The following is a 24,442-nucleotide window of genomic DNA, read 5'->3' as shown; positions in this document are numbered from 1 at the left end:
GAGATCAAATCTGTCCTACTCTATAATCTAGTCTGAACTTCAGTCTGGCCTACATCATCTTCAGTGCTGGTTATTCCATTACAACCTACTTCTGAAGCCTTTCAAAACCAAAACTATCCTCTCATACACTCTTAAATTGCCCAAGAACATGTTTCATTCCTTGTTTAAACAATTTCATAAACTCCTTCAAATATATATGGCAATGGCTCACTCAGTCTCTCAACTTCCACCATCACGTCGAAAAACAAGTCGAAGACAGAGTTCCTGATTTCTGGGCTAAGATAAATTCTCCTTTTCTCTTCTCTGCTAACAGTGCTGTTGTTGGTAAAAGACTCATTCTTTCCATGATTGAAGATGGTCTTCCTATTACCACGTCAGACACCAAACATAACTTCTCCACACTCCAAACATTCTCCAGTTCAATTTGCAGATTTATCATCAGCTTCCCTCCCCCAATAAAACCACTACCTCACATTTAAAAAGCAAAAATGGCCCACCATTAAACAATAATATGACCTTCTTCTAGTGACCTGACTCTTTAGTCTGCTAGCATTGAAAGCTTTGCACCTCTCTCACATAAACTCCATGAAAAAAAACCCTCTTAAAAAATACATAACAAATGACAATCTTCTCTCTCTCTGCACTTTGAGCCCCCCCCCATCCCCCATAATCCACAAGATTTGTCTTCTTCATTTTTGTTACCTCTGTTTGGCAATCCCCTCCCTCGATCCATCAAAGAAAACTCCAGCTTAGCCAAATTTAGGAAAAATCTGTTGTCCTACCTTCAAAACAAGCCAAATGATGCTGCCTCCTCAAAGGGCACATCACCTAAAACTATCAGACCCATCTAACTTTGACATATCATCTCGGACTTTAAAACCCTCAGTCTTCAATTCTTTTTTTTTTCTTTTGCTCAACAAATCCTTCAGTACAGTATTAAGGTGGTAACCTAGTGTTTTCCTGTTGACTTGACTTTGTAAACAAATATGCAAATATTTCATTTCTACATTGCTATTTTTGCTCCTAAGGGCTTTCTCTTTGAATCTCCACCTCTGTTGTACAAATTGTGAATGTTTCTTCACTCAGGCTATGTCTGCAAATGTCCATTTTTTGATTACTGTATCATCCCAGTAAACAAATATAATTAAATAGATATATTTTTTTAAAGATTATGATTTCTCTCAAATGTCGAAGATTCTCTCTCAAATGGACAAACTTGTGGTCAGAAGAACATTATGTGGATATTAATCCGAAATTAGTGTTTATGAACAGTGCAACCCCCCCATACACTTAATATCAGGTATGTTGCACCCCCATGCTCCTTGCAAGTTATTATGATCACCTCTGAGGTCTTTACTTTTTGGATAAAAGGGAAATACTTGGTCTTTGAATTAAAATGCAATTATTATATTTTGCCTTTCTTTACTGAATTCAGAAAAAGCCCTGTTTTTACTACATAGCACAGAAATTGTGAAAAACATGTCAGCACTTGTGTTTTGGCATGAGAAACACATGAAAGAACATGTCCTCCATTTCTGTATTTATGTGAAGTATGTCATATTGTTATTTGCTGTATAACTGGTCTTATTCTTATGGACAATTTTCAGTGATAACACATGCCAAAAAGATCTGAAGCAAAGGCTGTGCATGTGGAAAGTTTATGGTAACCAGATAATTAACTTATGTTTTCAAAATCTGTCATTTTCATGCTCCAAGCTGCTGTTAAACATTTAAGACCTTTTGGTTTACTAATAACAGCTGTAAGGCTTTATGAAACTGAAGAAACAAGGGACGAGTTGTATCATAAAGTAATTGCTCATGTAGTTAGAGTTAGAAATGCATCTTAATTTCACAGACACAATAAAAGGTCATTCATTTTGGCACTTATTGATTAGAAGAGTGAAGATATTCCTCTGCTTCAGTTGTGAGAATGAGCAGGATTACTCATGCCACAGTATGCATACATAGGAAAGGGAAAAGGTCCTTCTGCAGCTGATGCATGATATAACAGGTTAGCCATGTCACAGTGTTCATAGGCAAGGACAGGGAATTGTCCCTTCTGCTTCAGGTGGAAAAGAAAGTTTAAAAATCTTGTTTATTCATATAAAAGCAGCATCTGTTCACTTTCAGAAGTATAGCAGCTTGGGTCACTTACACCATGTGTTCATATCATGGGTAGATGTTTCTCCTCCCAGGATTTTGATAAGGAGTCACTTGTTTCACAGTTTACTTCTCCATTTACGCAAACGTTGTATCACTCACATTAGTAACATCACTCATCTATGACTAGGCAAGGTTCTACATACTTTGACTATTTGAGAAGCAGGGTCCTTCTTACAGTAGTTTCATAGCTTGGGAAGCAATTTATTCTTACTGTCTGTGCCAGCAGGAAGTGTCACGTTGGCCAGGACATATGGAGAGGAGAACTGAGCACCCATGGAGGGATGGCAGCTGCTGGCAGTGATCCTGCATGCAGTCAATAAGCACAATATATAATTTCAACAATTGGCTAAGTTTCTGGTGTGATTCTAAGCAGATCCAGTACCTGTCTGCCTGGGATGACATGATTGACAGACCTCAATGCTTTGGCAGAGATGGCCTGCATCTGTCACCCCTGGGCTTCTGGATACTGGCCAAGGCTCTTGCCATGCCTATATTGCCTTTTTTAGGCAGTGTTCCAAAGACCAAATTACCACCATAACAGCTGGAAACAAATGCAATCTCAGGGTCATGCTGCTCAACTCTAGAAGTCTAAATCACAAAATGCACTAGCTCGAAGCACTCCTTAAAATGAAGAACATCGACATTTGTGCTGTAACAAACACCTGGTTCAAGGCAGCAGAAAGCACCCCTGCACTACCAGGCTATAACTCATTCCACACCTTTCGGCTCCAGAACTTGGACTGAAGCTTCAAAGGCAGTGGTATTTCCATATTCATAAAGGATGTGCACACCTCCAGACTGCTGGCCCAACATAACACATCAGAGATACTTCAAGTGCAGCTAACATTGGGTAAGCCAGTGATTCAGGTTGTAGCCGGCTATAGGGCCCCAACCATGTCCCAAGACTCACACTCCACGTTCCTAAGCACCCTAGAAAATATTAGGGTCCAACCTAACACTCTCATACTAGGCAACTTCAACTACCCCTCCATTAACTAGGAAAACTACTCGTGTACCAATACACTTGCTCAACATTTTCTGGAATTAATAAATTTCAATGCCCTGGACCAGCTCGTTCTTACCCCTACTAGAGGTAGCAACATCCTTGACCTGGTCATTACTAATATGGGGGACCATTGCTCTACAGCAATAGTCAACTCCTCCCTGGTTAGATCTGACCACAAACTAATCACCTTGGAAATCCACATCCCTTCCATCCCTCCGCAAAGGTAATCTATTTTACGGCACCCATGCATGGATCTCTCCATATCCAATAGAACCAAGACTCTCTCCTCCAAAAAAAGGAAACCAATCTGGTGGTCTCCTGCCATAAACAAACTCTGATGCGGAATAAGGTGAAGTCCCAAGACTGGAAAAACTCGCTTATCAGCCTCAACAAAAAGTTGAGATCCCTCATCAAATCCTCTAAAGATAGCTATGAAAACAGAATTGCAGCAGATAGTAAAGACAACCACAAGGCCTTCTATAGTTATGTAAAGAATCTTCATGGCAATATCCAGATTTGCTCTGAAATACTGCACAATGGTACCTCCTATACCTAGCCAACAGATATTGCCAATATACTGGCTGATAGATTCAGTGCCAACTTTACCCCTCCCCCCCAAAGGACCAATCACAATACTAGTAAATTGCCAGGCATCCAGTATTACTGCTGCACAGGTTAAAACAGCACTGTTCAAGGCCAAGAGTACAGCTTCTCAATATCCCTGGCTGTGTTCTACATGAACTACAGAGTGAACTGGCACCTCACCCGTGTGCCCTGTTCAACTGGTTTCACTTCATAATCTCGAATTACTGAAATCCCAAATTTTAGTAACCCTAGACTATGAATGGTGAACCATTCACAATAGCGAAACCCACAATCACGAATCACACAATCACGAACATACATACACCATACACCACATACACACACCATTCCACCCACAGCACACAAACCACACAACCCTACACTACATATAAGCAGGGGGAGCAAGCACCCCTGCACTCCCATGTGGGGGGCTGTGCCCCCCCACCCCCCTACTTATATATACCAACTCCAGGATCGCACATAACATAAAAAAAAAAACCTCACACCACGGCATCCTCCACTCGCTCGCACACAAATACACATCACACATACACAAACACCAACAAATCCAACACTCACCCACACATACAACGTACAAAAACACACACAACTTCAGACACCATAACACTACACGCAATGTACCGGAAATGCATAAGTACGAATTTGAGATTTTCTTATGTACTTTTGACATTCTGGATTTTTGGCTTCATGGTCTCAGGTTACTGAAAATCTGGATTTCAGTAATTCAAGATTATGAAGTGTAACCATTCAGTCACAGCCTCACCTCAGGCTCTGTCCCTACCGAATGGTGCACTGCTACAGTCATCCATCTCCACAAAGGAAGAGTGACTACAGACTCAGGCAACTATCGCCCCATTAGCATGACGTGTCTGATATGCAAAGCTATGGAACGCATTATCATGGACCTAATAAACAAGGATATAGGGAATCTCCAAACTCTGGATCCCACACAGTTTGGTTTTGTGAAGGGTAGATCATGCCTGCTCAACTTGGTCAATTTCTTTGAGTCAGTCAGCAGAGCTGTGGATGAAGGCAAGGTGGTTCATTCAGCCTACATTGATCTGGTCAAGGCCTTTGATACCATTTCCCACTCAAGAATCATAGAAAAACTCACTAAGCTAGGCATCAACCCCTGTATCACTAGTTGGGCTGTAAACTAGCCCACAGATAGAACCCACAGTGTGAAAGTAGCTGACTGCAAGTCAGACTGCTGACCAGTCACGAGTGGAGTCCCACAGGGTTTGGTCCTGGGTTCTCTCTTGTTTGGTGTCTACTTCTCTGAAGTCCAGGCCAACACGAAGGGACTCTGGCTGACAAAGTTCACAGACGATTGCAAGTTGGGAGTTATTATTAACTCCCGAAGTGATGCTGACATCCTATAGAAAGGCCTGACTGAGACCAATGACTGGTGTCAGAACCATGGACTTAAGCTCAATGCCAAAAAATGTGTTGTCATCCCCTTTGAGAAAACCTGGTTCCCATGAATTATCACATCAATGGTAGTCCACTGAACACAGAAGGATTTATAAGAGATCCGGGAACACAGGTTGACAGCAACCTCTCTTTTGACCACCACATTGCCACTGTGGTCAGAATGTCCTTCTATGTGGCACATCTCATTACTAAGGGTTTTACATCCAGGAAGAAAGAGGTCATTGTCTCCCTCTACTCTTCCCTCATTAGGCCAATCATCAAGTACAATGCCCCATTTAGCATGTACCTCACTAGACACCTGCAACAACTGGAGAGGCTGCAAGAGTACCTCACAAAGAGGATCCTAGGCCTTAAACACTTGTCCTATATGGACAGACTCAAAAAAAACAACTATTCTCTGTCTCATATCACCTACTTAGAGGCAATCTCTGCTTGACTTACATAGCCATGTCTGACCCAGCTCTGTTAGAAATGCTACATCTAAAGAAATCCCAATCCCTCTGCACAACACGCTCCAGAGACCTCAACCACATTACCACAATCAACAGACCAAGCTGGAGGGACATGTTCATAACCCAGAAACTACCCATGCTATGGAATAGATTTCCCATACATGTCAAACAGAGCACCTCACAAACCCTCTTCAAGATCCACTAAATGTCCCATCCCTCCAGAATCTACTCCAACCCTATCGCACCACCAGACCACTAAGATCCAGCAACAAAAATCACTTGCAGATCACTAAAGCTAATAACTCTGCTGGTGAAGCACTATTCTCTTACACCATAGCCAAATTATGGAACTCCCTTCCACACACAATTATCTCCGTATCATCATGCACCCACTTCAAAACTTTACTAAAAGCACACCTAAAAACATGCTGGCTATGCCCTTGCAACTCCCACTCAATATCACCCACCCCATCCAACCACTACCTTTCTTTCTACTCCACTAATTACCTTGATTATAGCAAGCTAAGTACTTATTATACAGCAGGAACTTCTTATTGTAACATTTGTTAATGTCTGTTATGTACTTCACAGATAAAGATTCTAATTGTCTACTGATGTACTATGTTATTCATCTGTAAATATGTTGTAAGTAATTGCTAAATTGTTAATCGCTATGTAATCCAATGTAACTACTGTCTGTTTATTTTAACTGTGGAGCTTTTCTCCCCAGGCCTCAGCTGAAAATGGACCTACGTCCAGTCAGACACTCCCGGTCAACAAATGTAAATAAATAAATAATAAATAAAGAGAAATCATGATGAGTGGATGGGAAATAAAAAATTCACCCTGGGGGATCACTCTACAGAGGCACTGGGAACTAAGGTTGGGTGGCACGATGCCAGAGTAATCCTATGGGCTAGGCTTGTAAAGGCTCCAGGGCCATTAGCCTAGTACACACCTATGAACCTATATGGAACATAACAAACTGGTACTACAGTACCAACTAATGAGAGTTCCAGGGACAGCATGCTCACATTCAGGCACTGCAGTGAGGCCAAAGACAGCAGTACTATGATATGCAGCAGATGAAGAGGCACTACTGTAGGCTGAATATCACTGCACACAGAAGACGTCAGCAGCAAGGCAGAGGGTACTGATGCTACAGATATGCCAGGATGGCAGGGCTTTTTATGCACCACACTGCAGCACATGACATGTGTAACTGAGAGGTAACATGCAGACTGGCAACAAGTGTTCTATGGGAGACTTAAGACTGAGTCACATGTCTGTACAGGTGTGTACAGCTGAGATAACGCCATACAGTATAGTGCAGGGGAACGCATGAAAGCCCTTGCCTGCGCAAAGGGTGCTGCACCAACCCAGCGTCATTGCGCTGCCTACTGTGCACCTTGGCACTAAGCTTTTTACTCCAAAAATCAAGGATGATACCAAAACTTATCAGTGACAAAGGCCCACATCACGACTCTTCTTAATTATTTTAACTGTTCACTTAAAAATGGACAAACAGCATTTGAATTAACATATATTTTCTGAATACAAGGAAATTTATGACTAGAATGTCTGGTATCTTTTATTGTCTGTAATCTTTTCTTTTCTGTTAAACAAAGTACACATTTAGGAGCGACAAAGGAAAATTCTGAAGCAAAATCAGGGACAATTGAAATGTTTACTGGGTGTGCATGCAGAGTGACAGGTGCCAGCTTGGCTAGGTCACAAATATGCCATATTGCCACAAGGACTGATATATTACAGACTGATTGATAGTTAACATACAAGAGGGGAGAATGTGGGAAATAAAACGACATTAAGATTGTCTGTCTAGGATGCACTGCAGTGGAGATGCAAATCACTGTTTGTTACTTATGACATTTTAATATTTATATTCACATGTAATATATACAGGACTATCCACCCATCAGTGTGAACATTGGTTCTAGACAATGTCCACTGTTGATGTGACACCACAACCCCACGTACAAAATGGGTAAAAATGAAACTGATGCCAAATCATATATTCATAAACAAGTGAGCTGCATATTCCACAGAGAAAGAATGTGAAACATCAAGGTAGGAGATACAAAAATGCACAGGTGCTGTCCTCGTCAAACACACGATGCCAGCAATGATGCTACTTGTTTATTAGCCTGGGTGAAATTCTTGGCTAAGGGAATGGGTGAGCATGTCTGATCAGGGTGAGACTTGATGGTCAGCAGGCACGGCACAAAAAGCATTTAGAAAAAAATGAGTTTTGAGAGTTTCAGCAGCCAGTAAGACATTTAATTAACTTTAAAGAAGAAGTGGGATTGTCAGAGAGATGAAGAAAGTAGACAGGAGTATAAGGAGATGAGGTGCATGGCAAAGAGAGAGGTGGCGAAGGCTAAGGATAAGGCATATGAAGAGTTGTATGAAAGGTTGGACACTAAGGAGGGAGAAAAGGACCTGTACCGATTGGCTAGACAGGGGGACCGAGCTAGGAAAGATGTGCAGCAGGTAAAGGTGATAAAGGATAATGAGAGAAATGTACTCACAAGCGAGGAAAGTGTGTTGATGAATGAAGAGAATGAGAGGGAGAGAAGGTTGGATGATGTGGGGATAGTGAATCATGACGTGCAATGGATTAGCAAGGAGGAAGTAAGGATAGCTATGAAGAGGATGAAGAATGGAAATGCTGTTGGTCCAGATGGCATACCTGTGGAAGCATGAAGGTGTTTAGGTGAAATGGCAGTGGAGGTTTTAACCAGATTGTTTAATGAAATCTTGGAAACTGAGAGGATGCCTGAGGAATGGAGAAAAAGTGTTTTGGTACCGATTTTTAAGAATAAGGGTGATGTGCAGAGCTGTAGTAACTACAGAGGGATTAAACTGATCAGTAACAGCATGAAGTTATGGTAAAGAGTAGTGGAAGCTAGGTTAAGAAGGGACGTGATGATTAGTAATCAGCAGTATGGTTTCATGCCGGGAAAGAGCATTACAGATGCGATGTTTGCTGTGAGAGTGTTGATGGAGAAGTGCAGAGAAGTTCAGAAGGAGTTGCATTGTGTCTTTGTGGATTTAGAGAAAGCATATGACAGGGTGCCTAGAGAGGAGTTGTGGTATTGTATGAGGAAGTCAGGAATGTCAGAGAAGTATGTAAAAGTGATATAGGATATGTACGAGGGTAGTGTGACAGCGGTGAGGTCTGCGGTGGGATTGACGGATGCGTTTAAGGTGGAGGTGGGATTACATCAAGGATCAGCTCTGAGCCCTTCTTATTTGCAATGGTGATGGACAGGTTGACAGACGAGATCAGACAGGAGTCCCCGTGGACTATGATGTTTGCAGATGACATTGTGATCTGTAGTGAGAGTAGGGAACAGGTGGAGGAGACCCTGGAGTGGTGGAGATATGCTCTAGAGAGAAGAGGAATGAAGGTCAGCAGGACTAAGACAGAATATATATGTGTGTGAATGAGAGGGAGGATAGAGGAATGGTGAAGATGCAAGGAGTAGAGGTGGAGAAGGTGGATGAGTTTAAATACTTGGGATCAATAGTTCAGAGTAATGGTGAGTGTGAAAGAGAGGTGAAGAAGAGAGTACAGGCAGGATGGAGTGGGTGGAGAAGAGTGTCAGGAGTGATTTGTGACAGACGAGTTTGAGTAATAAGAGTGAAAGGAAAGGTCTATAAGAGGGTAGTGAGACCAGCTATGTTATATGGGTTGGAGACAGTGGCATTGACAAAAAAGGCAGGAGTCAGAGCTGGATGTGGCAGAGTTAAAGATGTTAATATTTGCACTGGGTGTGACGAGGGTGGATAGGATCAGGAATAAGTGTATTAGAGGGTCAGCCTGGGTTGGAAGGTTTGGAGACAAAGCCAGAGAGGCAAGATTACGTTGGTTTGGACATGTGCTGCGGAGGGATGCTGAGTATATTGGGAAAAAGATGCTAAGGATGAAGCTACCAGGTAACAGGAAAAGAGGAAGGCCTAAGATAAGGTTTATGGATGTGGTGAGAGAGGACATGCAGGTGGTTGGTGTGACAGATCAAGATGCAGAGGACAGGAAGAAATGGAAACAGGTGATCCGCTGTGGCGACCCCTAACGGGAACAGCTGAAAGAAGATGATGATGCTCACTGTAAACTTCCATCTTGAGTAACCAAATAATTGAAGGAAAAAACACTCAATGTTCTTATTCCTTGTAATAACCTATGCCCAGTCCATGGCAACCTCTTTAAATGTAGCTGCTGTCACAAACAATATAGTTTTAGATTTTTTCCCGCACATAATTAATAATTTTTAATGAAAAATCAACAAAGTATAACTTTTGGAATAATGGTTTCAATAGTTTAATGGAACATTAATGAAGGCTTCTATTTACAGGACTGAAGAACAGAAGACTGAAACACATAAGTCTAGCCTTGCCTAGAAATGACAGTTTGAACATCCTGTGTTATGAACGAGAGTTCTAGTTTTAGTAATGCAATATTTTACCAGGTACAGCAGACACAGAAGCAAAAAGCCTGAGATAAGGTCTAAGTCAACTAGACTGAAAATATTTGTCGAGGCAATGTTGATAGCAGTTTTAGTGTTGGGGAAGTTTAGCATAATTGTTAAGGTCTCACCATAATAGATATAAGGTACAGGGTTTGATTCTGGCCTCTGGTTGTTAGCTAGCCTTGTAATAGTCTGTAGACAGATAGTCTACTATATATCTCTGATACATTCAGACATATTTTAGAAAGTGAACCTTGAATAGAAAATGATGTCTGAAATTTATTTCCGATTAGTTTAAAAACCTGACAATCAATCACAGACAAGCACACAGGTATATGATCAAACTTACTGTCTTTTATTCCAATAAAAACGTTAGAATTTTTATTTAATTCTACAGGCTTCTCCAGACCATTTTGGATTTGTACAAAATCATAATATACATAACGAATGAGCCAACATTCCATAACAATGCAACACCTAGGAAGATGAAATGGAACTGTCCAAAAGTATTAGTCTGTGACCAGCTTGGCTTTGAGGTATGTAAATTAGTGCTTGCAAGTTTAACATGTGGGAGAGAGGGCTACCACAGAAACAACTAATTTATGGCCTTGGGATCCAAACACTGAGAACAGTCCAAGGTTTCCTAGCTCAACCATGGAATACCCAGGTTAAGCTCTCTAGTGGGCAATTACACAGAAAAATTATTAACCAGCTAAGTCCAGTGGACACACAGTCTGTTTTCAGGGACAGTGTGGTCACAATGGCTGGTTAAGTGACTTGCTCAGACTCAGGCAGTAGCCAGACAGGGGTTATATGAATTAAAGCCAGGACTGCATCAGGCTGTAAGCCTAACACTGTCTTAAACCAGAGCACCAAACTACCACTAGTATTTATTTTATTTATTTATTTTTATTTTACATTTGTTGACCGGGCTAGTCTAACTGGATATATGTCCATTTTCAGTAGAGGCCCGGGGAGATAAGCTCCGAGAAAGCAAACAAAATCACATATACAATAATTAATGTATACAATAAACATTGCAGGTGCAGTACAGAGAATAATCAAAGAGGTCATTCGTTCATAACATAGTGCAAAATATACAGATACAATTAGTACAATACAAAATGTAGTTGCAATACATCATAAAGAAAAAGATGGCAGCTGAATTATACAATATATTAGTATACAAGTAGTCATAAAGAAAAATTAGGAGCTGAAATTATACAATATATTAGTAAAAGTAGTCTCCTTAATGAGATTCTGAAGATGTAAGTAATAGTACAGAAGGACAAGGTAAGTTGTTATTAAGAAAAGGAACTTGATTACTGAGAAGAGGAGGGTAGGTTGAACCAAGTAAGAAGAGCTAGTTGATCAGTCAGGTTTAGAACAGGGGCACAACCAGTGTGTTCTGAGGAAAAGTTTCAATTTGGTTTTAAAGAGTGATATAGAGGGAAGAGAGGAAAGTTTGTTAGAAAGAAGGTTCCAGGATTTTCCAACAGTATTAGAGAAAAGAGAGTCCCCAGCCCTGTTGTTTGATTTACAAATATTTACAAGAAGTTTATGTGATGACCGTAAGGTCTTTAGATTGTTGTAGGGGGTAATGAGGGTAGATAGTATAGGGGTATTGGTAGGTTGGTAAAGGGTTTTATGGGCAATGGTCAGTTGGTGGAATTTAAGCTGATTTTGTAATTCAAGCCATCCTAGCTGCTTTAGATTAAAACAGTGGTGGGTTCTGAAAGGGTTACCTGTAGCAAATCTGGCTGTTATTGTAGGAGTTTTCCATTTTATTAAGGTTGTTTTTACAGAGATTAGTATATATGGGTGAGGCATAGAGGAGAGTAGAAATTAGATGGGTGTGAGCAATAGTTATTCTAGCTGCAGGAGAGAGGAAGTGTTTGATCCTGTAGAGAGAGCCTACTTTTCTATTAACAGATTTTAGAGTATTGTTAATATGGGTGTCGAAGTTAAGGTTGTTATCTATGGTGATACCTAGTAGTTTGGTAGTTGGATCTGGGGATATGAGAGTACCGTTATTGGATGTTACTGTGAAGTCTATTGGGGGGGGACTTACAAGTAGGAGTAAAAAGGAGGAGTTTAGTTTTTTTTTGGGTTCAGAAGGAGACAGCACTGTGTAAACAATTGTTCAACTGTGCTAAACACATTTTGCGTAAGGGAGTGAAGTTCAGATATAGATGTGGCTGAGCATGTAAGTGTGGAATCATCTGCATATTGTATGCATGTAACATGGGGCATTGCTAGGTGAAGGTCATTGATAAATCTAGAAAACAGGAGCAGTCCTAATATGGACCCTTGAGGAACACCAATGTTAATTGGCAGATGGGTAGATAGAATGTTATGCCAAAGTACAGTCTGCTGTCTGTTATCTAAGTAGGACTGGAACCATTTTATAGCTAGTGCATCTAGTGACAGGGATTTGAGGATATTTATAAGTATCTGGTGATTTACATCAACAACAATAGTACAAAGCATGCAGTGGACTACCACCTTTGTAATGCCTTACCTGGCAGTGGTCAGCATTTATACCTGCGCTGCAGCCCATTTATGGATGAATACAACAATATGCTGCAGGCTGTAATATCGGTAACGTTGTCTGTGCTCATCAATAATCTCGTTCACAAACATCTACTTTAATGACAGTCTCACTTTTCTTTGCTGCTGATTTCACACATCATACATTATTATAACTCTACTGGAGAGCAGCTCAATATATTTCATGAGCAGACGCATCCAGGCCTGCTAAGGATTTTCCTTATTTAACGTGTGCAAAACAGTGGTGAAACCTGTGATTTTGTTATGGCTCACCACTTCTCAGTCAAGTGTCTAGGCTTAATGTCAGATGTAATACAGCAGCAAGACTACCTCAAACCATTGTTTTTCTAACTTCTTTTCTCCTTCCATAGCTGTCACTGTTCAATAAAGATCCTTTCATTCCCTCTCACCCCAGCTACCAAGTACCCCAAGAACGGGAGGCAACAGCAGGAAATTGCAGTGCCCATACATCAGGATTAATATGTTTACATATGCTGCTAACAGCCCCTTCTTAAGGCAATGAGTAGGTGCAGTGTTGAAGAAGGACCTACTGTGCTGACCCCTGGTATATATTTACTTACTGTGTGTACACACAGATACACACACACATACACCACACCCCTGCACCTCACATATAAAGACTCACACAGTCAGGCAAACACCCACATGCACACACACATGCATGCATGCATGTATACATAGGCACACGCACACACACACAAACACCTACACACATACAAATACCACACCCCTGCACCTCACACATAAAGACTCACACAGTCAGGCAAACACCCACATGCACACACACATGCATGTATGCATGTATACATAGGCACACACACACACAACGCCTACACACATACAAATACCACACCCCTGCACCTCACACATAAAGACTCACACAGTCAGGCAAACACCCACATGCACACACACATGCATGCATGCATGTATACATAGGCACACGCACACACACACAAACACATACACATATACAAATACCACACCCCTGCACCTCACACATAAAGACTCATACAGTCAGGCAAACACACACATCTGCAGATCCTTTCCCACTGGTTGAAACACCACACATTTTCTACAAGATGAACCACGTCCTTCCTCCTGAGAAGGGCAAGTGAGCCAGTCTGGCTATTAATTCCAATCCCCTCTTTCTTTGGCTCCTTTAAAGGCAGACTGACTAGAGCATGAATCTCTGGGGCTGTAATCATGGCTCCAGCCTCCATGCCATGCAGCCATGAAAACAGCTTCAAAACAAAGCCTGACCTAACTTAACAGGATACTTTAAAGCTAATAAATCTTATAACCAAACCATTAAGCAAAATAAGTTACCATGTAATATAAATTATGATAGCAGCTAAAACAACGTAGAAAATTATTTATACAGTTAACCACAAGGCCATGGCAGTATACAGGCATTGTACTAATGTAAAGGTCCAGTGCAGATGTACAAACAGTAATGATTCTTCACAGCTTAAGAAAAAAGTTTAAAGCTGAAATAATGGACTCATTTGAATTGGGTTTGGTTTAAATCAGCAAGTATCCATTTTAATAAGGACAACAGACATTCAAGATATAATGCATACACTGTGTGTTTACTCTCCATGAAATGGAATAACATACAAAGAATCAGTTCAAAGACAGTATTTAATGTGGTCACCCTTATAACAGCAAAGTAGACTATGTCAACATCTGCCCTACAAACTTATCCAATTAATTAAAGGTTTTAAGTGTACAGGGTAATCTAAAAGCTACAGTTCTAGCAGCATTCTTAGTATTACAGAATAAGACAGACTGTAGAATCATCTGGGCAAAAAAAATACTAAATCTCTCTGTTTTGCACTCCTCAGTTCATCTGTGCAATGTTTCCAAACAAGGATCACCTAGGAAACATCCCCTCTGAGTGGTCCTGCTCAGTAACTCCCGACAAATGCAGTTCAGTGCGAAGAGTGCTCAAACAGCCTTGTACAAGCTTGCAGAGACACTAACAGATGACATAACTTCTCATGCAGACATGAAGTCGAACATGCCACCGACTGCAAAAATAGCACAAGCACATGCAGAATGTAAAATGCATCCAGCGATCTTGCAAAGGTAAACAACAGTAGCAGAACCCAGATTCCCAAGTTTAAGCTCCATCTGGTCTTTCTGATTCTTATCATAGGAAGCTCAAGGCTATTGAGTCTTCAACAAGTACGCCTTGTTAGTTCCCACCCAAGTGTGGGGTGAATTTAGGAATATGCTACCTTCCTTCAACCAGTAGGATTTATATCACACTGCTTTATCTGCAGGGGGAGTCTATTCCTAGCCAAGTGTGGGGTGAATTTAAAAATACGCTACCTTCCTTCAACCAGGAGGATGTATATCACACTGCTTTATCTGCAGGAGGAGTCTATTCTCACCCAAGCTTGGAGTGAATTTATGAATACACTATCTTCCTTTAACCAGAAGTATGTATATCACATCTGTAGTGGGTATCTATTACCACCCAAGTGTGGGGTGAATTTATACATATGCTACCTTCCTTCAACCAGGAGGACATATATCAAACTGCTTTATCTGCAGGGGGTGTCTATTCCAGAGGTGAGGGAGACGCTGAGTATGAATCTCACTCTTCATCTTCTTTTATTTATCTGCTGAAGCAGATTTAGATCCCTTGTTCTGGTATTTGTGGGTCTGTTTGATTTGTGAAGGTAAAAGAGATCCTGGACTACTGGATCTCTGACTGCTCAGAAGGCAAGGCATAGATCTCCTCTAAGGATCCTATAAGGCTCGGAAAGAAGAACAGCGCTTCAAGTAATTTTCTGGTAGCCTAGGTATTCTAAGCCTGTGATCATCTTTATTAGGAACCCCCGGGGGTCTTTCCAAGTATTTGATGTGTCTCGTGAGATACATCCCAAAAGGGCATTGTATTCTTTAATTGGTCTGATCATTGCTGAATACAAGGAGACAATAACATCTTCAGATGTGCATTATAGTCCCTTGGTGACCAGCTGTGCCAAGTAGAAGTATTTCCTGACAACCACTGCAACATGGTGATCAAAGGTGAGGGGATTACCAACCCATGTTCCCAGATCTGTACCAACATTTTCATTTTGAAGTGGGGTCTTGTCATTACTATATGCTTAAACAAAAAACGGAGGATGCAAGGCAAACCAGTAAACCAAAACAAAGCACCCTGAACCACTGCTAGGTAGGCAAACAGTATTTAATAAAATACACTAACGCTGAGATAAATCACCATACGTTTTCGTCCACAACTTCATCAGAAAATGCTAGTACATTCCATTAAAACCTTTTATATACTCCACTGACTTTTGAATCAACCAATAAAATCACTCAGCATATACATTAAATAAATAAATACATTAAAAAACATTAAAAATCATGTTCTAAGCCTCAATTTTACATAGGGAACCTATTAAATACTAAGAGAACATATTAGAAAACAAACACCTAATTGACACTATTAAATATTTGTTAAAAACTTTAAAAACATCGAAATTTAAAATAAATCCATTATAGTGTGCAAGAAAATAAACACATATACATACATTGAAATACTGCCCTCTGCTGACGTCAAAGTTATTGCACTTTGGTCTCACAATTTTGCTGACCTCATTTTTAATACAGGGGCGAGTGAGATCATGTCATTTAAACCAGGGAACTTACTGGCCTCCAACACTAGCATTTTCTGATGAAGTTGTGGACGAAAACGTATGGTGATTTATCTCAACGTTAGTGTATTTGAGTGAACTGTTCGGCTTATTAAATACTGTTTGCCTACCTAGCAGTGGTTCAGGGTGCTTTGTTTTTGTATTACTATATGCTTGTGGGATGTTTTGCCTGCAAAATGCAACAGCGTTCCACTTTTTAACATTTACCTTAAGCATATTTTCAATATAATAGATATTTATAAGTTCCTACTAGAGGGCTTTGGTGTCAGAGGAGGGTTCGATAATGATGCCTAGTTTGCAGTCACTCACAAACCTGGTTAACCATGGCTCTTGTTTTTTAGTCTGTAGATAATAGAAGTAAATACTAAACCAAAGCAGTCCCAGCACTGAACTCTGTGGGATAACACTGGTGATCTCCATGTTCTCTGACACTGCCCCTGCCACCTGCACTGTGAGGTTTCAGTCTTTTAGCCAATTAGATATCAGTCTTACTAGATAGGACTCTTTGTAGTACATTTTGCTAATTAATTACTCTCATATGGGGGATGGTGTCAAATGCCTTGACCAAATTAAGGTAGGCTGTGTTGCAATGTGACCTTTATCAACAGCTTCTTACCATTTTGAGAAAGTTTACCAGGTTCGTTAGGGAGACTCTACCTTTTACAAAACCAAATTGCTGTGGATTTAGTCTGATGTGATTTTTAATGTCCATGTTAATCAAGTCTGTTGTAATGTGTTCCATGGCTGTACAAGTAAGACTCATCAGACACAAGTGCCTATAGTTTCCAGGGTCAGTAGTAGGGACACTTCTATGGAATGGCATCACCATTTTTGTATACTAGATCTATGTTACATTATGCACAAATGGTCGACTTGCAGAACATTGATCCCAGAAGATCAAAACTGCAGAAGATCAAAATAAGCCAGTAGCTGGTTGTCTAACATTGTGTTACAGTGGGGAGTGGCAGTTTGCCTTTTCCCAAAGGGTCTATATTAAATAATCGAATGGTTAGAAAAGCGATCGATGATTTATCGACCCCATACAAGCGAAAGCTTACAAACTCAAACGCTTAGAACAGCGATTTTTTCCCAAAGGAAAAAAAATTGCTGTTCCAAAAAAAACAAACAAAAAAAACCCCACTTAAAACAAAGTGGGGGGCTTTGCTCCCCACACCCCCCTACTTAAATATACCAACTCCGAGATCGCACTACAGTGACAAAAACAGCAAAGTAACGGACAATGGCCAAGTGATTTCTTTCCTTTCTTTCCCAGGGAAAGAATTTGTTTATATGCCGCTTCGTCATTTTGCCTTTTTGCCTTTTCAAGTTCGACCAAGACGCATTTGAAAGAATGCATCTTCGATCATCTAATAGGAACCCTTCCCAAATATAGTGTGATTTCAGAGTGGGTATATATTATTAGTAGAGGGTGTGGGGGTGCAGGGGCCAAACTCCTCTGCATAAAAGATGTTTCAGAAGTGTTCTGCAGATTTTTGATTTTTTTCAGTTTCAATTTTGTGAGCTTGATATTCAGGAAGTTGACAATTTGAGCATTCAGTAACGTAACATAGGTGCCTGTACACCATATCTTTGGAAATGAGCCTGTTGCCAGGATCAGATTAAATTATGTTCAGTGCTTTTTAACAAACAGCTTGGCTGTTTGTTTTGCTCTCTGGTCATACACAGAAAGTATTTTTAGTCTTGGATAACACTTTCAGTACAATAGTGATGATGGGTGATTTGAGAGATAAATATAAATCACAGGGCTTTGGACAGTCATGTCAGGTGTGAAATTTGCACTAATTTTTTTGCTAGTGTAATAGCAATGCCCCTCTGTCTGAGTAGGCTTTGTCATTTAGTATAGGTTCTGTACACTGGTGAGTGCTGTTTCTAACACAACTAAAGAATGATTTGTAATTGTCTTTGGCTTCATATGGCTGCCTCAGTGGATTTAATAGTCCTTTTTAAATTCTATGTCAAATTCCTAATATTTTTTTGACTTGGACGTCTTTAGATTTGTTGTGCACATGAGTTTTTTCTTTTATTGTAGATTTATGTTGGTAGACCATCAGGGTGGTTTGCTTTTTAAATTACCTGTTATATTCAAATCTAGATGGGACTGCCAATTCAATATATTTATTTATGCAGGTATAAAACTCATTTGCAAATCTATCTGCTGAGGAAATGTTTTGGGTCACGAGTCGCCTTAATTTGATCCTGTTTTGATACTGATACATTTGCTAAGTTGGAATGTTCATCTACTGAACTTTGCCTAAAAAAGGCACAATGGGGCATTTTTCAATCACCCCATCACTGTGAAAATAGTGATGGCCTCTCTCTTTTACTCTATAAAATCATTACTAGCAAATGACCGCAGTGGTAACAGCATCAGAATTATAGTGGCACCACAGCCTCCATGCAGGAAAATTCCTAAGTTCCAAGGTGAATCTTTAAGGTGAGTTTTAATACACAGCAGAGTTGCTATTTACAAATAAGAACAACTTGTAAGGTGGAAAGAAAAAGTGTTAAGCAACTTGCTGACAGGTGCACAGTAGGTAAAGGGAATCAAACCTATGATCACAAAATGGAGTTTGCTAGCAGCTTGTAGCCTTTAAACTCTGCTAGTCTGCCAGGCATTCTTAAGCATTAACTAATTTATTCACTTGCATATTTTATTATATATTAAGTTGTTGTCATTTTGTTAACCAGGTTAATCCCATTAAATCCAGGGTTTCCTTTACTGGGGAAATCCATGAGAAAAGTTTAAGTTTCAGCATAAAGGGATTTTTATTTTAAAGTAGTCAGTTAGTATAGGTGGCATGTCTTTGAAAGGCAGAACATGGTGAAAACCCATGGGGATATATGGAGAATATGCAGAGTTCATCAGACAATATGTAGGGACCAATATTTATATTCAGATTTTCAGCTGAACAGTTGCCACATTCGTGGTATGTTGCAAACTGGGCACAGATTCACTATAACACATGCATTAAAACTGGGAATGTTGTGACTACAGGAGAAACCACTTCACAGATGTTACACCTTCTGTTATAACCAGATAAATTATATTTCAAAGAGGTTGTAATGCAGTTGCATTCACTTAATCCAAACTAAATTAAGTTCATTTATTGGTTTTGAGGTGTCATGTGAAAGTAAATATGCATAGTCTGTTGTCTAGGTTCTTGATTTTGTATCAGACCAGTGGCGGACTTTGAGCCAGTCATCACAGCTTTTAATAAATGCGGCATACAGTATTAAAGGGGTATAACTCAGGTGCTGTTCTACATTTGTTTCTTGTACTGTCTGTGCAGCTTCTGAAGGTTAAAGTTTGAAATAAACAATGACCCTCAGTAATAAAATGTCTAGAAAGGAGTGGACTAACGAAAATGTAAGTTTTTAGCTTACAAATACAACTTTCCTAGCTAGGCCGCAGTTCACTGCCCTTCTTTGTTTGATGTTTAAATGTCTTGAATTCTGAACTTTTTTTTGCCTTGAAAAAAATGTTTCCATCTAGCTGGCAGTATTAGTAGAGAAAATTATAGCTGCACAAAATTCCTGTGGTGACCCTGCTAACCACATAGTGGCATATCTATGAACAGAAAGCATCTCAAGCAGGCAGCTCAGATGTTGGAATAGTGTTAAGTCATTTACTAGGGTGGGCGGTTTTCAGGAACTGCAAATTAATATATGGACAAACACATTTCTAGCCTCAAAACAAAACATAATTCTGTACAGTGCACTGTATTGCTGTTCAGTAATAAGTTTAATTCTCTAATAATGTGTAACATTAGTGCATAGTACAGGTGGTATGATTTTAATGGCAAATCATGAGTTAAATAGCTATTACCATTACATGACAGTACGTGACTCCACTATACATAGTACAATCCTCCAGTGCTATGGTGTCCCCACTGCACTGTTATTGTGTTCTGCTAACATACAAATGGTCGTACGCATGTTAATAGGTACTGGGGGCTTGGTCTTCAGCAAAACAAACAGCACCAGAAACACTAGATCCAGGGGTCAGAACTTTGCTTGTGACAAACAGAAAATGCTGGAGAGACAGATATGTTCCCAAAGGTTCCCCAGGCTATGGAATAAGCTCCCTATCCATGTTTAAACAAAGTTCATCCCTGATCCTATTCAAACAAAACTTTGGCAATTGGATGGGAAATCTCCTGGCAAGCCTGTACGTAAAAATCAACTGCCAATCTTTAGTGGACCGGAGTTCCGCTGTGGCGACCCCTGACCGGGAGACACAAACAAACTCCTGGTCTGCCCCCCCCATGTCCCTTGTGACAGAGGCTATCAATAACAAAAGCATTATCCTACAAATTCTTAGTTATTTTTCTATTAACATGCCCCCCCCGACAGATGTCCATAATACTTGGGACCCAAATGACTTGGAGTGTGTGGCTAGGCTTGTAAGGGCCATAGTGGTCATTTGCTTAGTAACAACCTATGAAGCAATATTACTTCAGACTGGACCAATTTTTTTTTTTTTTAGATAGTAATTCACTTGTTGGATGCATTTTTTTCTGTAGGACATTCAGTGCAAGTGCCATTTGTATGAATCAAACTCACTGAAACCCACTTTTCCCTACACCTGCATGACCACGGAGTTCATATGCAAGCACACACACAAGTTAGAGAAGGTGTCCCCTCACATGGGGGTAGGTGTGCAGGGTGGATGTACTTGCAAAATAAACCTCATTTTATTTGCACTGAAAGTAATTTTTGTTATTTTCAATGTGTTGGATTTGCATTTGCACGAGCCCCACTCACAGTAAGTGCCATCAGTGATATGTCAGTGAAATTACATGAATCAGGGGCATGTGTCCCCCAGGATGTATCCTCCACCTGTAATCCTCTATGAAAATCAGAGATGAGATGGGGAACATCTTATCTCCAAGAGGAGGGGCTTTAAGAGGAAACATAAAGCACTGAAGTGTGTGGCACAGCCTTTGTATTACATTTATTGCCTAACCTTAGTCTGTTTCATGTACTGTGAGGGGGAATGATAAGTGTGTGGCACACCCCTTGTATTACATTTCATGCCTAACCTTGGTCTGTTTCATGTACTGTGAGGGGGAATGATAAGTGTGTGGGCACAGCCCTTGTATTACATTTCATGTCTAACCTTGGTCTGTTTCAGTTACTCTGAGGGGGAATGATAGGGCTTAAAGAGAAATCATCTCCACTGACTCACCATTTGGAAGAGCAGAAGAGAAAACATACATAAACTAAATATGAACTTTTAGCAATAACAGATATGCTGTATGATGGGGTGTATGTGCACAAAGACATTACTGAAGAAATCTTTGAAAATAGTAAAAAAAAAAAAAAAAACACTGCATGATCAATTTCACCGGATATGGACAGTTTTTCTTACTAAGTACGAGCATTTCTCCAGATTCTTTTCAACTGCCTGCAGAATGGTGAATATGTTTCCAGTTGTCTGATCAATGCATTGCAATTTCTGTAGTAAATCCTTCTACCATTCAGGTTGCCAGGTGATGCATTAATAAACACAACTAGTTTTAAGGAGACATCTTCCTCAGGTGATGACATTTCAAAGCCATTTGTTCTGACTTCAGTTTCTATACTACTTTTGGTTCATGAAGGTTTTGGATTTTGGCATGATTTATTCTAGATGCCTGATTGGAAACATTAAACAGTGCATCAGATCTGGTGAGTCTGGCAACCCAAAAAATATGAGTGATCTTTGCCCTCATTTTGGCAACCTGTGTGCAAGGGTGGATAGCCCTAGGATGGTCTACAGAAACTGGATAGTGATATTGATATTGTTTTACTGTGACATATGTACAGAATCACCAGAGAAAATACATTTTGTGACACTATGTTCCTTATGGAAACATTGAAGAACAAGTGGGGAACTGCAGTTGTTGCACTGTCTTTCAGCCTCCTCCAGTTGAAACCTTCAGCACCAGAGTCAGGCAGACCACTGATGTTGTGTTTTTTTATGTCAGTCGAAGACAAAGGGTTATAACTGTGATACTTTTCCATTGATATTATGCATGGTGTCTTTGTCCTCAATGCACTAGTAAAGCATCTGCTAATTGACAGAAACATTATTTAAGGCTCTATGAATCCTGTTGTGTGACATGTAATGCAGAGATACAATGTAACTCCTTATATAAGGCTCTGTGTGTTCTGTCTGAGCATTCTGCTTCAGAAAATGCATTGTGTGCAGCATGTAATACAGAGATACAATGTAACGCTTTACATAAGGCTCTGTGAATTCTGTTGTCCAACATGTAATGCAGAGATACAATGTAACTCCTTACATAAGGCTCTGTGAATCCCGTTGTGCAACATGTAATGCAGAGATACAATGTAATGCTTTACATAAGGCTCTGTGAATCCTGTTGTCCAACATGTAATGCAGAGATACAATGTAACTCCTTACATAAGGCTCTGTGAATCCCGTTGTGCAGCATGTAATGCAGAGATACAATGTAACACTTTACATAAGGCTCTGTGAATTCTGTTGTCCAACATGTAATGCAGAGATACAATGTAACTCCTTACATAAGGCTCTGTGAGTCTTGTTGTGCAGCATGTAATACAGACATGTGCTGTCCTAGACAAGCAGATATCATACTAACCCACGATCAGAAGTAGTTTTTCTGTTAACCAGATGGGAGATTTGGATTCTGCCTGTGTTCCATCTGGCACTGGCTGTTAACATGGATCTTGACATATTGTAAACTAACGGCTGTAAAGTCTACAATCTGTATGCTACTACTCCTCTGTAATGTCTCTTTTGTAAATTTTTCTTCTCTCTGTAAACTTATGGCGTTTTTCTCCCCAGGACTCAACTGAAAACGGACACTTGTCCAGTCGGACTATCCTGGCAAACAAATGTTAAATAAATAAATAAATGCTATATATGGAGTTCTTCATCATAAAAGTCGAATTTATTACATTTTTTCCAGTTAAATCTACTATTTTATTCAATCTTTAACAATTTCTATAAGCATTTGGTTATGTTTATCTAACAGTCCATTTTTCTTTGGACTGCAGGCAGCTGTTGTCAGATCTGCATGTTTGTACTCATGGCATACAGATAATGGCACTTTGTATGATCTTAGGGAAGCAGAAGCGGTAGGAGAAGATAATGCTTTCAAAGTGGGATTCTTCATAACACCCATTGCATCCGCTAGAAGCTCAGAGACACAGACTTGGGCCTGGAGTAGAAGAATCATACATTTTGGACTTTATATGAAACCAAAAGAGTAATGAGCCTTTTTACACAAAGTAATTGTACACATTAGCCCTATTATTTTTATCTTAGTGGTTTGCAAACAATTATGGAATACAGTCTGAAATGATAACACATTTATTTCTTTATTTACATTTGTTAGCTGGGAATGCTTATCTGGTAAACTCCCTTTTGCAGTGGAATCTAGTAGAAAAGTCTTCAAACATAAAACAAGCATATATAGTAATATTCAATAACAGACACGTAGTGTAAATATCAAAACAAAGGACAGGTATATATTTGAAATAAAATTGTTTAATTAATTAATATTATATGCATAGAATGGATATGCAAAAACATTATGATCAGGAAACATAGAAGAAAAATTATCAGAGAAAAATACATTGTAAATTATTTGCAGAAAATGGATGTACATGACAATAATTGTAGCACAAAAGGTACCTAGTGATTGATATTGGAGTAGTGTCAGTAAATAATGAGATACAAGAGGGTTGTGCAAGAGTATTACTAGGTGATGTGGATGACTGAATTAAGAGGGCTGTGCAAGAGTATTACTAGGTGACGTGGATGACTGAATTAAGAGGGCTGTGCAAGAGTATTACTAGGTGATGTGGATGACTGAATTAAGAGGGCTGTGCAAGGGTATTACTAGGTGACGTGGATGACTGAATTAAGAGGGCTGTGCAAGAGTATTACTAGGTGACGTGGATGACTGAATTAAGAGGGCTGTGCAAGAGTATTACTAGGTGACGTGGATGACTGAATTAAGAGGGCTGTGCAAGAGTATTATTAGGTGACGTGGA

This window comes from Protopterus annectens, chromosome 10.part0 (genome assembly GCF_019279795.1).
Source record: "Protopterus annectens isolate FY-2018-M chromosome 10.part0, PAN1.0, whole genome shotgun sequence".
Classification (NCBI taxonomy): Eukaryota; Metazoa; Chordata; order Ceratodontiformes; family Protopteridae; genus Protopterus; species Protopterus annectens.
This window is presented reverse-complemented; position numbering follows the sequence as displayed.